Source organism: Rattus norvegicus, chromosome 1 (genome assembly GCF_021556685.1).
Source record: "Rattus norvegicus strain SHRSP/BbbUtx chromosome 1, alternate assembly SHRSP_T2T, whole genome shotgun sequence".
Taxonomy (NCBI): Eukaryota; Metazoa; Chordata; class Mammalia; order Rodentia; family Muridae; genus Rattus; species Rattus norvegicus.
Genome location: NC_141534.1, coordinates 61,392,036 through 61,408,653, shown reverse-complemented (window position 1 = coordinate 61,408,653; position 16,618 = coordinate 61,392,036). Strand labels below are relative to the sequence as shown.

General features: G+C 45.6%; 1 pseudogene; it reads left to right on the top strand.

Moving 5' to 3' along the window:
• On the top strand, window positions 1-15,938 carry LOC148007072 (afadin-like; annotated as a pseudogene).
• The last annotated feature ends 680 nt before the right edge of the window (window positions 15,939-16,618 follow it).

Here is a 16,618-nt window from a genome sequence, read left to right as displayed (position 1 = left end):
ATGGCATTGTCCATCATTGATAGGTGGAAGAGTAAAGGTTTTGAGCTCTATAATAATTCAGCTCAAAACGGCTCCCCAGAGAGTCCTCAAAAGCCTTGGACAGAGCACAGTGATCCAATGAAACTGCCTGGTAAAGACAGGCTGATTAAAAACAGAGCAGATCACCTTTTCAGCCCCAATGTGACAAGAGGAGGCATTCTCTAAGTCACCTTGTGACCCAGAAGCCAGCGAGGCACATTGTACTTTGATCATTGTTATTTTCATAGAGTTCTCGAATTAGTCCAAAATTAGGATTTTACTTGAAAAACCCTTGACCTTATACATCAAAATGCACTGTAAATGTGTCTTCAAAAAAGTGTCAGGTCTCCAAGGTAGTGGAGATCATTTTTACACTTAAAAGAGTGGCTAACAAAGTAGTGAGGATGGAGTATCCTGAATAGGGACCCCAACCTCCAAAAGGCTTCAACCTCCAAAAGGCTTCACGTATTTACTCTCATGTCTCTAGCACAGATCTCATCTGGTCCTGGAGAAAGTCCTTATCCTGGTCTGTGGTGTCAGGAGACTTGTAGGGGTGTGTGAAGCCGACTTCTGGTACATCTTTGTCTCTGACTCAGTGCTAAACATCCTGCCCTCAGTGTATGATGGGTATGACATGGCTGCTGCATTTAAAGGAATGTTGTTATGTTTATTTTACTTGTCATTTAATGTGACACTTGGTTTTTTAACACTATTTCTAATAGATCAGCCTCCACTCCTGGAGAGAAGTGTGCATATACCACTACAACAGCAGCTAACATCTGTCTCCACTGGAGACCTCTGCACTGAGGTCTGAGATGAGCTGGAACACTTTCTTACTTGTGAAATATCTGACTTGTTTGAGAAAGTTCCCAACAAATTACATTAACTATCATTCCTGAATTTTGTTCACTAAAGTTTTATTTTTATTATGCTACCCAAGTAAATTAATACTAAATTAATGAATCTGGGAAAATGAGAATTAGTGTAAGTGAGTAAATAAGAAAATGTGAAATTTTTTTTTATTGAAGTCATAAGGTCAAAATTATAGTTTTTAGCACGGCATTTAAAATACATGCTTTTTAGAAAACCATTTATTTCCTTTATAATCCAATATTAGCCCTTTCTGTGTTCCCAGTAACCCACCATACGAATCTTCCCTCCATCACCCTTTCCTGAAATGGCCAATCTCCTTTCCGGGTGTCAACCCCCATGAATGCTTTTTAAAAGATTGTAAAACAGATCCCCGAGGAAAAAGTATGCCTTTTATGCAGTTTCAAGCATCTGATTGTTTACTTCTTTACATTTCACAAGAACAGACCCCTCTACCTAGACCTGAAGTTAGGAGCTAAATTGCAGGAGTGACAATGCCACAAACAGCATGCATCAGTGTATAGAAAAATCTTTTTGTTCCTTCATAGACACAGGAACAGATGGCTACTTGGCGGGTGAGCCATAAAGCAGTGTCAGGTCTGGTTATTCACCCATTCCCCAGTTTTTGGCACCTCCTCTGTGAGGAAGAAACATGCATGAAATTTTGCTAATATCTCTGGTGAGTCCCTGAAGTAGTAGAGCTTCCTCTTTTGTTTTATCAGCCTCTTACCCCTTCCAAGGAAGAACTTCAGGAAGAGTTTTACCTACTTGAACTCCATTGAGTAGAGGCTGGCAAGGGTCTCTAGTGTAACAGTGATATGTGGATCCAGAGCTCCTCCGTGGAATCTATGACATCCAGCCAGGAGCACCTGAACCCTTCCTCCAAGTCAGTTACCCCTGCTTCCACTCTGACTAAGAGTGGTCCTGGCCATTGGGAAACCCCAGCAGAGGTGCTGCCCACCACTGTCACTGTCTCCCATCCCATATGAACAGACCTCCCTCCACCACCTCCTCCACCACATGTCCATTACACCAGATTTTGGTGGCATTTCAGTGGATTAGCCACTCCCCCCTCCTTCTGCAAATGAGGCAGGATCCCAGTCTGCTTAGGTGGCTGCTGGCTAGCAAAAAAGAGTGAGGAGCAGCAGTGGTGGTCTGAGATATAGAAGGCCTGCCTGGAGGAGGAAGCAGAGAGGAAGCATGGGGAGCAGGAGAGGAAAGGGCGACAGATGCACTCTCATTCCCTGAACCTGCTTCCTTCTCTTCTTTGAGGACACCGGCCAAACCAGGAAAACCTTCCACACTGCAGAGGCCCCAAGAAACAGTCATTGTGGTGTTGTAGTCCCCGCAGCAGCCCCCCACTATTGAGCACAGGGATCTGCAGTTCATAACTATCAGTAAAGAGGAGTTGTCCTCTGGGGAGTCTGTCTCCTGACCCATGGAAACGAGATGTCAGGAAGAAGCTGGAGAAGCAACAGCAAATGCACCTTGTGGATATGCTAAGCAAGGAGATCCATGAGCTGCAAAACAAGGGGGATGGTAGTGCAGAGGAGAGTGACTGCCTGTGGAAGCTTATGCTGGAGTGGGTGTTTCAGAAGAGACTTCAGGCCATAGTTCTTTTGTTTCTCCCAGGTTCATTTCAGAATACTGTTCAAGAAGCTCAACATTTGATGTTTACATAGTACAGATTTATAACAACAATGTTTTTGCCCTTCTGGCCTTAGACAGTTCTACAGTGATGTCTGTGGTTAAGTGCCAGGCAGTGAGAACCCAGGAGTGACATTCAAAGGTACAAAGGATGACCTGCAGGTGAGGTGCTCCTGGGGTCCAGTGTCCTGATTACAGGTCCTCAAGCTTACAGCTGCCCACTCCAGCTGTGCCTGGGATGGAGCTAGTGCTACCAACCTAGGAAGCAGCTCAGGGAGTGTGCTTAGGCTGTGCTCCATCGCTTCAGTGCATGACAAGGTTAATCTGCAGGAGCAGCAAGGATTTTAGCCAGCTCGCGTTCTGTATCTGAGAAAGAACAGGTCTTTAAGAACATCAAGATGCTCACCTCTAGCACATATCAGCTTTATATATCAAAGATATCATAATAAAGCTGTTTAAAACATAAAAAGTTATAAGCTAGCTTTAGGGTAGGATTACTATCCCTGAGTATCATATCTAATTACATACACAGACACACACACACACACACACACACACACACACACACACACACACACACACACACACAGAAAGGGAGAGAGCTAAAAAAGTTGGAAATAAACAAATCTTAAGAATATATAAATAACTGTATAATTATTAAAAGTCTATATGAGAGTCAATGTTTATCACCCAGCATTGAGGAAGGAGCTTAGAGAAATGAATTATCCCCCTCCAACCTCCAAAAACATACACACACACAATCAATGACATGTGTAATAATACCAGGAAATACCCTTATTTTATAGAATGCCATAATGGAAAGTAAGAACCATCTTTTTCGTTAAGGGTTGCCAATATGTTCTTTTTCCAAGGTGTGTGTAGCCGTGCCAGTCTTGTTCACAATGGGATGGAAGAGGTCCCTGACCTGTGAGCCTAGAGGTAACCAGGGGATCTTTGCTCCATTCTGAGACTGAGAGAGGCAGGATGCCCACTCAAGGGTCCATAGCAGGGAAGGTTTTCTAGCTATGTACAGTGCTGGAAAAGCCTACACAAGGCATACAGTTAGCAGTGATGTATTTGCAGGGAGTCCAAGGAACCAGCTTTGTACTGATGCAGGTGGGCAAGCATTTATCATCCACCTACCACTCTGACAGCAATAAGAGTATTGCTTAAGTTTTATTTCATAGATTTGATCCCTGACCAAAACCAAAAACTGCACCCTTAACGATGTAGCAAATAGAATAGTGGATACTAGGCTAAGAACCTTTGACTCTTCTAATACCATTGTGTATTTCAGAGCAAGGAAGGAGAGGTATCAATGGACAGCAGTCTGCTTTCCCCACGAGTGCTCTACCACTGAATTAGTAGCCTTAGCCCTCCTCACCTTTAGAAAAAGGGTGTGACTAAGTTGTCCATGGTGACCTTGAACTCGTGCTGTAAACCAGGCTAGCCTTGAACTTCTGATCCCCCTTCCTACTGTGTGTCTTGATTGTCTGGTATTACAGTCCCATTTCTCTACAGCTGACCAGCTTGCTTGCTTCCTCCTTTCTTTTCTTCTCCTTTCTATCTCTCTCTTTCTTTCATTCTTCCTTCCGTTCTCTCTCTCTCTCTCTCTCTCTCTCTCTCTCTCTCTCTCTCTCTCTCTGCCTTTCTTGATTTTTCGTTCTTTCTTTCTTTCTTCCCTAAGTTGACCCGTTTTCTCCCAACTGTCCTTATGGCTCCTTCCTCCATCTCCCGCTTGGGGCCTCTGTGGACTCTCATTTGCTGCATCAGCACATCAAGGTCCCCTGACTTGGACCTCCTTATGCTGAACATCGACAGACTCCATACTGAGTAGGATTTGGGAGTACAGCTGTTAATACCAATAATTATGTAACCCTACTCGTTGCCCTCTTAGAGCACACCGCAGAAAAATAGATTGATAAAAGTGAACAAAAATATAAACATCATGTGTGGTAATGGCTCCCAAGCAAAGAATCTGAACCTTACAGCAGCCCCACCTAAGATTTATGAACAGGAAACCGGGAAGGGGAATGACATTTGAAGTGTAAGTAAAAAAATGTATCTAATAAAAAATTAAAAAACAAAAACAGTCAAATAAACAAATAAAGAAGACTATGCTGTGAACATAATCAGAAAGAAAACGATCTGATCTGCCTCTTTTTTTGGGGGGGGTCACCTTCATTTCCATAGTCAATGAAGTTCAGATAACTGTAGGAATGCATTTTATGGTTTAGAGGCACTGATAGGACCATTCCTTTACTTATGCTCCCCCTACTAGTTTTCTCACACATATCTCATCAAGATTTAAGCTGTTATGCATCCATAAAACTTAATGCTTACTAAATCATTTTAACTTTCCTATTCTTTTCATCTTCTTTAATATTCCTGGTACCTAAATAATACAATCCTGTAAAAGGTGTTTCAAATTTAGCTGGTAGACTGATACGCCTCTTAAAACACATGACTTAGGAAACAATCTAAACTATATTATGGCTGATTGGTGCATTGAAAAACAGATTAATTCTAAATTAAATATATTAGAATATGTAAAATAGTCCCATTTTAATATTTGTAATCATATCAAACTTTAAATATAGGATTATAAGGCCAAATTTTATCTGATTGTTGGTGAGCACCTGTGGGTTTTTGTGTTCCTTATGTAGTATCCCTTAGGTTTGGGTCAGACAATGTAAACCTTATCATTTCCACTGTTTTTAACATCTCAAATGATATCCCCCGTCCTAGGTGCCAATCCACAAATGCCCACTCCTACATCTTCTCCCTCCTCCCTCCATTTTGCCACTATGATGCTGCTCCTACACTCACCCAACTTTTCGAAACCCACCACTCCAGCCTCCTCCTACGTTTGAGCATCACATCTCCACAGGACCAAGGGCCTTCCATCCCATTGGTTTCAAATAATGCCATCCTCTGATATATATTGGTTGGTGGTCTATTTTCTGGAAGCTCTGGGTCATCAGCCAGCATATATTGTTCACCTCTATTGCAGGACCTCCTCTGTCACAGGACATCCACTGTTTAAGCACCACCACTACCTCAGGAAGTCCACTGTCTGTGTGTCAATTCCACTGTTACAGGACCACAAGTTTCTCAGCACTTCAATTATCACAGCACTTCTACTGTTCAGGAGCTCAAGTGTCTCAGCATCTCAAGTGTCACAGGACCTCCTTTGTCCAAGAACTGGACTGTCCAAGCAACACTACTATTGCGGGACCTCCACTGTCACAGGAATTCCACTGTAGGAGCACTACAACTGTCTCAGGACACCCACTGTCCTATAACCTCCACTATCCCAGGATTTCCGCTGTCGTAGCACCACCCGTAGCAACTAAAGTGTTTCAGGACATCAACTGAAGCAAGATCTCCCATGATTCTGCAACTTCACTGCCAAAGGATCTCTACAGTGACAAGAATACACCTGTATCATCAATTCCAATTTTGCAGGACCTCCACTGTAGCAGAACCTTCAATTGTGCAGCAGCTCCCCTGTAGGTAGATTGACCTCCACGATCAATGGCTCCACTTTCAAAGGACCTTCACTGTCACAGAACCGGCACTATTTCAGTGCCTCCACTGTTGCAGGACCTACCTCTTCACAGGATCTGCACTGTTGCAGCAAATGTAATTTCAATTTTTCAAAGTCATTGCTGGTTATTAGATTTGAGGCTGAATGAAATGTGATGCTACTTTTGAAAGCCTAAGAATTTGTTCTATAGCTCTTGTGATAAATGCCGTGTGTGCTAGGACCAGTAACCTATGGAAGACTTCATGAGCTCATACCACTCTCCACCTCACTTTGTGGAAGCTGGTGTTTTTAGAGTGTGATAAACTTCAGGTGAATGGATGCATTCAGCTGCACCACGCTCTAGAGTGGGCTACACAGCAGTCATATTGAGTCCTTGCTGGGAAGAGAAGAAATCCAGAAGAGGGAGAAGGCTTGGGTTGGGGGAAGAATCATAAAATACTTAGAGGATATAAGAAGGTAAGAATTATGGGGAACTGGAAAACAGAGCCAGAGGAAGAATGAGCACAGAGCAAACTGGGAAGGACAAAGTACAAAGGCACGTGGGTTTTGCCATCTGCGTGTTCTCTGGACAATCTCCCTTGGCCTCATTTCTGGGAGAAAACTCTTCCTCCACCCCCTTGTAAGGTTTCATTCTTGAAGGAAAGCAGCAACACAACTTCATCAGTGAATTTCCCCATTGGAATTGGTTCATCCTTTAATGCCTCTGGGAAATCCCCAGCTGGGGAATGGCCTGCTCTCTGCTGAGAGACAGCAGGAAAGTAGGTTGTCCTCTGTTTTCTCGTTGCTACAGCTCTTCTAAGTGTGGCTGATTGGTGAGTGAAGACACAGGACACTTCTGGTGTGTATGTATGCTTTGTTCGCTGTGGGTGTTGTCGGGAATGTCCTGAAAAGAAAAAGGGCATGCCTAATGGCTCTTTGCTTCCTCTTTGACTAGCCTTATGATCATAGGGAGACACTAGGCCATTGGAAGATGAGGAGAACAATGTGTCTGTGTTGTGTTCACTTCTATTCCTATTTAGTCCTAGAGGGAAATCAGCAAGGGTAGAGAATGGGACCGTAACTGGACAAAGCTGCTGAGCCTGTTTTGTGCAGCAATTCCTGTGTATTACTTGCTGTTACATTAAGCAATAGGATGCCATGTTCTGGTTATACCTTTTTGATTCAATGAATCTATAATATTTTACCTCAAAACTCAATATATTACGTTTCTTCCTCTTTTGGAGTATCTGGCATGGGAGGGATCACTTCTTCATAAGGATTTGTGAACTTCTTCCAGTTTTCATTGACCAGGGGTACATCATCACCTCTGTGACTGTCAGCCCATAGTTTGGATTTACTTTTATTTAGAGGCTAAGCTGCCTCTTCTGACACCCCACAGTGAGCAGGGTACACACCTGCTACAACCTGTCTTCAGAACTGTTGTATGACAACAGAGTCAAATACAACAGTGAAATATAAGCCTACTCCTAAGATCCATATGTTGGTATTTTTTTGCACCATCATAATGTTGTCCTAGGAAGAGATCTGGTGCACCAATAGGGTAAGCACCATGCTGCCAGTTCTGCCTTTGCCCAGGTTTGTCTTGAGTTGAAGGCCAAAGTCGATGCTTTTGACTTTTCCGTTCTTCTCTAACAAAATATAATCTGGTTTCAGGTCACTGTGAACTTATACAGTGCCCATAGCCATAGATAAAGCCTGCTAATATTTGCCTAAATATTTCCTTGGCTCCTTCCTCCTCTCGGTGGAAAGACTTTCAGATGTATTTGTAAAGCTTTAAAATTTCAACCAGTTTCACGATAAGTTATTAGAATTGTCTCAGACTCAATTGGAGAAGCAAGATGATGTTGGGGTGGATGAAAAACTTCATTATATTTGCAATGGTCATGTTTGGCTGGCACCATTGCTTCTTCTTTGCATGCACTTTGATAACCCCTGTAGCAGAACTTCCACTGTCCCAGCACCTGAACTATCCCAAGACCTCCACAGTCAAAGGACCAATATTGTGGTAGGGCGTCTGTGGTCAGGCAACTCCTCTGTCTCAGACCCTCCAAGTTGCAAGACCTTTACGGGCACTGGAAGTCACTGTCCCTAAACTTCCACTGTTGGAGTACCTCAACTATAACAAGGACCTCTACTATTGTACAATCCCCTTGTCATAGCACGTCTATTGTTACAAAGTATTCCACTGTCAAAGGACCTCCAGGGTCTCAGCCTCTCCACTGTTACAGGATCTCTACTGTCTTAGGACCACTGCTGTTGGAGGACCTCCTGTCTCTCAGCAACTTCAGTTTGTTGGAGCTCTCCTATCAGAGGACATTTACATTTGCTGTACTTCCAGTGTCACAGCTGTTATAAGAACCTCCGTTCTCACAGGACCTCCAGTGCGTCAGTACCTCCACTGTCCAAGGACTTTTATATTGTAGGACCTCTACTGTCCTACAGAATGTCCACTGTCGCTAGATTTCCACTGTCACAACACCGCAACCATTACAAGAACTGCAATTTTGGCATGACCTCCAGTGTTCCAGCCCCTCCAGTGTCATAGGACCTCCACTATCACAGGACGTCCACTGTCTCACCAAGGCCAATTTAAAGGACCTCTACTATAACAGGTTATCCACTCTAGCTGGACTTACACTGTTGCAGTACCTCAACTGTTGCAGGACCAACAAGGTTGCAGGACATAGACCCTCTCAGCAGCTAGAATTTGCAGGACCTCTACTGGCACACAAATTCCACAGTGGCTGGAGCTTCACTGTCACTGCAAATGCACTGTCTCATGATATTCACTGTTGCTGGACCAGTAGTGTGGCAGTACCTCCATTTTTGCCAAGCCCCTCCACTGATGCAAGACTTCCACTTTTGTAGCACCTTCACTGTCCAAGCAAACCAACTCCTGCAGGATCTCCATTGTCTCAGGGCATTCACTAATGCCAGCTCTCCAATGTTGTAGTACTTTTTAAAAATTCCTCTAAAAAAGGTTACTTTGTTATTTACAAATTACAATTCAGGTGTTGAGAAAATAAATAAGGTCTGTTTCCCCCCTAGATACTAAGTAAATGAAATGTTTTTCTAGACACAGTATATGTAAAAGCTTGTGAAAATGTTCATATAAAGCTATTTGTGGTGGCATGTGCATTTAATGCCAGCTCTAAGAATGCAGAAAGAGGCAGATTACTGTTAGTTTCCGGTCCCCTCGCCTGTGTAGTGAATTCCAGACCAAACTCAAATATATGGTGAGACCCTGGGCTCTGTTTTGTTCTGATTGCTTGCTTGTGTTTGCATTTTTATGCTAGTCAAAAATATATATATATATATATATATATGATCACCCTATTATACCAAGAGCAGTTATTAAATATAAGAATTATAGATGCATCCTTTGAAGCTCTTCACCTTAGAAAGAATGAGGGAGAGAGAATGAATGAGTTGGCTTTGGTTTCAGTTTCAGATCGTTATGGCTCAGGTAAACCCAGAGCACAGAGTGAAGTTTTTATGAGTTTTATTTTTCTTGGACAATTTATGTATGCACATTTCAAACGTTATCCCCTTCCCATGCTCTCCCAACCCCCTGCCCCTGCTTCTATGTGGATGTCAGCCACCTGAGTCATGCAGAGTTTGACCACATGAGACTCACCCCAGGACTTAAATGCAGTGAGTTCAAGGACTCACATGCTATGCTGCGTGGGCTCCTCTTTATGCCATACCTTGACCCCATTTCACCCTGGGCCTCCACACCATCAGACAGAGTGCACATCCCTGGGCACAGTAGGACACACCTAGTCTAGTTTTCACTCCCATGGATGCTCTTGTGGCCTTGTCAGAGCACTGTGACCACATCCCACATCTGAACAGCAAGCTAATCAACAGGATGGTCTGGGAGTCCATCAGTTTGCCTTCCTCAGAGACCCCATAATAGAGGGGGCAGAAATCCAGGCTTTAGGGAGCTACCACAGCCATGATTGTTCATTTGTCCCAGCCACTCCACCTTTGGCCAAGTTACATCTCTGCCAGGCCCTGCCATGTTGTCTTCAACATGTTTGTGTGTCAGTGATACTTGTATGAACTATGCTACACGTTGGCCTAGAGGCTGGGCTTTCCTCTTGCATTTCCAGCAAGACTACAGAGTTCCCGGGGGAGACTCTCATGGCTCTTCATGTTCTGACAGCACAGTCTGCAGATGTCTCTAAGGTATTGGACATCAGACCCCACTGAGGAGTGAGAGGCTTTCAGTGGCTTATAGACCCAGGGCTTGTGCATGATGGCCTTTATTGTGTGTTTGATAGCATGTATGCTCTGCTCCAAGTGTAGACAGACACTCCCCATGCCTGTAGTCTGTGCTTGGAGTGTGGGTACACACTCTCCATGCAAACAGCTGTCTACGCACACATAGATGCCATTTTCATGATTTACACCTGTTATCTTTGATGTTTCTTTTAAAAGACAATCATATAAAGTTACTGTGATTTTGTGCTGGCTTTCTTTACCCATCCCACAGATGAATATTGGAAGGAGACTCTGGGATCTGCATGGGCTCCTCCTTATGACCACACCTTGACCCCATTGCACACTTTTTCTCAGAAGCATGGCAGAGCATGGCCTGTAATTGTCCTGTCCATTCCCTATGGATTGTGACCAGTCTGCAGTTCTGCACAGCCTGGCATCCAAAGTAACTTGGCATAGTTCCCCACAATGTCTCCACAGGCCCAGAGGAAGGACATAAATAGAATCTTTATGAGACCCAAGTGGCTTCTCAGGGTCAGCCAATGCTCTTGGCTCATTCTTATCTCTGAGGACACAGGACACAGGTCCTGACCTCCATGCACCTGTATTTGCTGCACACACTAAGGATGACTTGTGCTGTCCTCTGCTGCTTCTGGGAGTCCTGAAAACCACAATCCCTGGGCCAAGGGGACTAGTGAGGGACAAGTGAGCACAAGGCCCCTGCCTGCACCCTGAATACCAGAAGCCCCAGCAGAGTTCTCACTGCTCTGTTCCCCAAGATAATGACAAGCACCTGTTACAACAGGTCATGCTCTGTTGGGAAAGGCAGACAGGCACATCCAAGGCTGTTCTGTGGCCATGCTGGGCCTGCCTGCTCTTCAGGGGCATACTCTGCCATGCCACTCAGCATATCCCAAGCTGTGTCTGGAGTGCTTTGGTCTCACAGGAATGCTGTGGTGATGGAGACACTGACAAACTAAGGACCAAGACGCTGTCAAGTACCCATCCACACTTGACTCCTGCCAGGAATCAGCAGTATGGGCAACCACGTAAACATGTAGACATGGATTACTTTCTTCCTTGGGACCACTTGTGAACCACAGGGGCAGGTGACAAGCTCTAGACCAGGAAAGGATCAGGAGGAGCAGAGTGACCTCACCTGAACTTGAGGAATAGGGAACCCAGCAAGGAGAGTGACCACCCCTGGTTCACACAATTTAGGGACATATGTGGTGGGAAGAAGCTAAGTTGAGGCAGCTGGGACACATCCCAAGATAGCAGGTGGTTGTGTGTGTATGTGTGTGTGTGTGTGTGTGTGTGTGTGTACTTGCATGAAATGATGTGTGTGTGTGTGTGTGTGTGTGCCTGTGTATGTCTGTGGATGGGTCTATCCTGACACTAGACCTGAGCGATGCCAGGCACCCACAGTTGGCACAGACCCCACTTTACACTAGGGTTTTTGTTCCCAAAGGTTTTCTAATGGAAAGTAATATGCGCCTTGTACAGGGCTAGTTCACCAGATTTTGTACGAAAGATGAAATATGATCTTTAGGTGTTCTTGCCTGAGCTAGCCTTGTAGACCCTCCTCTTCCCACTGTTCCCAGTCTGTTTCGTGTCACAATGTCCAGGGAATAGAACCCTCAGTTCTGCCAGTACCTCTGTGTGAGGCATTGCATCAGCTGACATCCTGAATGGTTGTCCCAACTCCACATGTTCTGGCCGAGGAAAAGATGCACACAAGAAGGCCTAGATGAGGAGGTACTGCCCCTCCCAGACAGACAGACTTCATCTACTCTAACAGATGTTAGGAGGAGGTGCAGATATGACTCACAACAATACATCCACTATTGGGCTCAACTACCAAGGAGCTGTGAGGAGGACATTCAAGTCTCTTCTTATCCAAGTAAAGGGACATCAAATACTTCCTTGGACCCTGGGCAGTAGAGATCTTGAGGGCTCCATGAGTCGATAATATACCATGAACCTTTTCAGAGCCCATGGACTGTACCTGCTTGATGGCCCTGGACCTCCTTGGCTAAGGTGAGGAGAGGAGACACAAACAGCCCCATACCAGTGCCTCAGCAACACTGTCATACAAGATGGACCAGCCTCCACAACCTGAGATGTGCAGTAAGGGTTCTTTTCCATTTCGTACAAAGATGTCTGGTTTGCAGGGTCTCATATGGAACTGAGACATACTGCAAGGGAGGCCTTTGTGTTGTTTACAGTAGTTAAAAGCAAGACATGAGAAGAGGAACTGCAGAGTTCTGATCTAGAAAATCCTGCAGTACCCAGTTCTGGGTTCTTGGAGCCTAGGCAGGCTTGGCAGTCATAGACCTCCCTCTACTGCCCATGTCCCTTCACGACACCTTCTCTAGCAGATAAGACCAGAGCACAAGCTGCTTCAGGTCTAACAAGACACTTGTTTCTCTCATACACTTATTCTCCTGAGAATCCTAGTAGCTTACAGCCAGAAACAGGAAAAATAGACCCTATCCAAGCCCTAGGATCATGTCAGAGCTGGTCCCCGACTCCTACAAGTGGGCAGGGAAAGGAGACTGATGTGGTGGGCAGAAGTGTTGAGGTCCAAGAACTGACTTGCTTGGAAAAGGATGGAGACTGGTCATGCTGGAATGATCTCAAGCAACCTTCAAGGCTGGCTGGCACAGAAAGGGCTGCTGTATACCTCTTGCCCAGACCACAATGTCCTCCAGGGTTCTGTCTTCACCAGGCCAGTATAGGAAGAGGTAGCGCCTGAACTTCATGCCATTGAGAGAGCTAACCTCTTGAGGAACCAGCTGGTCCACCAGTGTGCAGTCTCAGGTTTCGCTGGGTGAGAGAGTCGTGGGCTGTCTGTATGATTGAGCAGACACTTGTTGTCCAGGCTGAGGACATACTGGTCACCTCTGCGGTCGTTCTCTGCCTCTTCAACCTACAGGGAGATACGAAAACATGGAGGTAGTCCGCACCCTGACTTTTGGTGCTTTCTATGCTCCTACAATCCCAGGACTGAAGCTCTACATAGACCATCTAATTCTGGCAGAGTTGATCTGTCCTGGGCCAGATAAGCCATACTGTTGGTTGCTCTGTCTTAGATTTCATGACACACTGCCCTCTATTTTACCTCAGGCTGTCTCTTCCAAGCATCCCAGCATGCATCAGCTCCATATCCTGCCCAACATACCTTAGGGTCCCTGATAATTCCAGATACTTTAATGTTCTCCCAGGCTGCACTGTGGACTCTTGTGTGCCTCACATTCATCCTAGAAGTTCTTAGGAGCCTCCATGCCATGGCATAGGATGTCTTTGTGTCCACACTGAGCTGAGTGATTCCATCCAGTACAGGATTCTCTCCCTATTGTTGAATTTTGGCACTTATGTCTTTAGGAATGGCTCTGCATGTGGTCAACACACACTACCCTGGAAGACCCGAGAGTTCAAGGACGGCCAACTTTCACTTAAGCAAACTTGTCCACAGACTGCGTGGGTCCCATCAGCTGAGAGTAGCCTCCACATTGCAATGATGTGCAAACTTCTGCTTTTCAGTCATGATGGACTTTAGGATCTGCCCTGAGGAGCCTACAAAAGTCACAGGTAGGTGACACATAAATGAGGCATGTTACTGGGTAAGGTCTTCAGTGCAGTGTCTTAAGCTGACAGCCTTTTGGGAGGGCATATGCTTCTCTATTAAATGAGCTGGCTCCTCTGTAGGCCTGGACTCTGCTCTGTCTGCCGCTCATGCTCTCTCCTCCAAGTCTCTAACTGTCCCTATCTCTCTGTGAGTGGCTGGTCAGTCAGCCTTCATGCCAGTCCAGAGTCACTGTATAAACACAGAGCCCACACTGTCCTCTGCAGAAGTTTCACAGGGCTGCTGCTTTAGTCTCTCTGGTGCGCTATGGGGGTCCCAAATCAAGTTTCTTACGTCCCTAGGGGTCCCTTAAAAGGCTTTAGAACAAGGTAGAAGTAAAGAAATCAGGAAATAAACTCCTGCAGTACTTCATGACTAACACTGGAGGGCTCTACACCTTTCTGGTCCTAGTGTGCCACTCAGCAAGCCCTCTCACTCACTCTAAGGTTCTGAGCCTGATGGAGAGGACTCCTGCTAAACCCAATGTTCCCAAGAAACTGGCTGTATCGGCAGGGCTAACTGTAGAGGATTCTCCACGACCCTGAGAACACAATTTGGAAATCTCAGGTAGGCAGGGTGTGTGGGGGAGCAACCAGGGCTGGATGGAGACCTTACCCAGAATTTGATCTCCAGCCCTGCATTCTGATTAGCATGAACTACACTCCTGTGAAGGTCTCTGGGTGGTTCCTGAAATTAGGTGGAGGAAGAAGAGGAGAAGGAAGAGGAGGAGGAAGAGGAGGAGGAAGAAGAGGAAGAAGAGGAGGAGGAAGAGGAGGAAAAAGGGGAAGAGGGGAAAAATCAAGTAAGCAAGGACAAGACAGTCGCATGGCCTGTACTCACTGCAGTGGCCCATCATATCCTAGGTGTTTTCCTGCCCTAACTGTGAAGCAGGAACCAAACACCACTCCTCATGGGACTGTCTGAGATGAGGCCAGCTGAGGATCTGAACTGTCAGCAAGGAGGACGGGAGCTGTCTGTGCCATACATCAAAGCATAGTGTCCCACATAAGCCCATCTCACAAATGATGCCATCTCCTCCCCAGAGTGGCTCAAGTAAGGGTTAGGAGTGCCTCATGAATGCCAAGCTCTCCCCTACTACTGCAGACCCATGAATGGTGCCTTCTCAGGGCCCATCTATCCTGAGCCCAGGGAGCAGCCAGAGGGCATACTCATGCAATTTCATACTCAGGTCAATCTGCTATCCTGTACCCCATGAGTCGGGACTGAACCTCAGTGCTCAAGACCACTTGTTTTTTTCTGGACAAGACTTCGAGAATGTAGTCACACACAGTGTTAGTGACACCTTGCATGCCCTTGACTGGCCTTCAGTGTAGCCCTGACTGACCGTTCCTGCCTGCACCCAGGGATTCAGATCAGCATTGGCCAGATCAGGCTCTTTGCTACCTGGTCCTATAGCTCACCTCCACTTCAGTTCCATGTTTCCTGGCAGCTGCAGCTGCACCAGAAGCTACCAGATGTCTTCCCACAGAATCCTGTCGTCCCTGTGGGCTCATCCACAGACATCTCACACTCTCCCTGCTGGGAGTTAGGCTGGATGCCTGCTGTGTGGGAGCTGCCTTGGCTTGTGGAGCAAGTCAGGAGGAGATGTTGTCTGCTGCTCTTATTGTCCTCAGTGCCCAGGGCTTCCCTGTGGTTTGGATTCAGATCCAGCTCCAGTGAATCACTGATTAAATTCAGCCCATAGAAGCTGCGGACCCCATGAGGCACAGGGTGGACCATGACTGAGGGGGAACCAAGCAATCCAGGACCCTGTGGGGATCAGGGAAGCCAATAATCCCGGTCGCCTTCCTGGCAGGATGCAAGGCCAGGAGCTCTGTGCGCCCTGACAGAGGTAGAAGGGACCCTGACTCCCACAAAACTCTCCTTCAGACCTATTACATCATCCGCTTTGAGAAGGTTGTCCTCATTAAGAGCATTCCACACAGCTTGCACTGCCATCTAACTCTATCTTCCAGGGGTGATGCCCCTCAGGAGTATTGACATGTGTTCTATGAATGGTTAATATTATTCTGATAATTCACTTCATAAACATTGTTCAGCATGGTATCTGTCTCCATAAGAAGTCATTCAGCAATTCTCCCACAACAGGGAGGCAAAATCATCATCATCATCATCATCATCATCATCATCATCATCATCATCATCATCATCATCATCATGATCCTCTTTCTCCTCCTCCTGTTATTCCTCCTCGTCCTCCTTCAGATTTTTCTCCTCCTCCTCCTCCTCCTCCTCCTCCTCCTCCTCCTCCTCTTCCTCCTCCTCCTCCTCCTCTTCCTCCTCCAGATTTTTCTCCTCCTCCTCCTCCTTCTGCTACTGCTAATGCTGCTGGTGCTATTGCTGTTACTCCTGTTGGTGCTGTAGCATCTGCTGGTGTCTTTTCCTTGGCCATGTGTCTGAAATCACCTCCTGTTTATACTCAGGACATGACAATTTCAAGATGGCACTGTGAAAGAAAAAAAGAATGTATTCTAAGCAAAAATCTTATGAGGTAGAATACTTAGATTATCATTTGGAGATTTGATTGCCTTATTATTTTATTACCTCTTCTCTTCTACTTCTGTTAAGATTTTTGAAAGAAATCATTTAGAAATGTTACACACACACACACACACACACACACACACACACACACACACATATATATATATATATATATA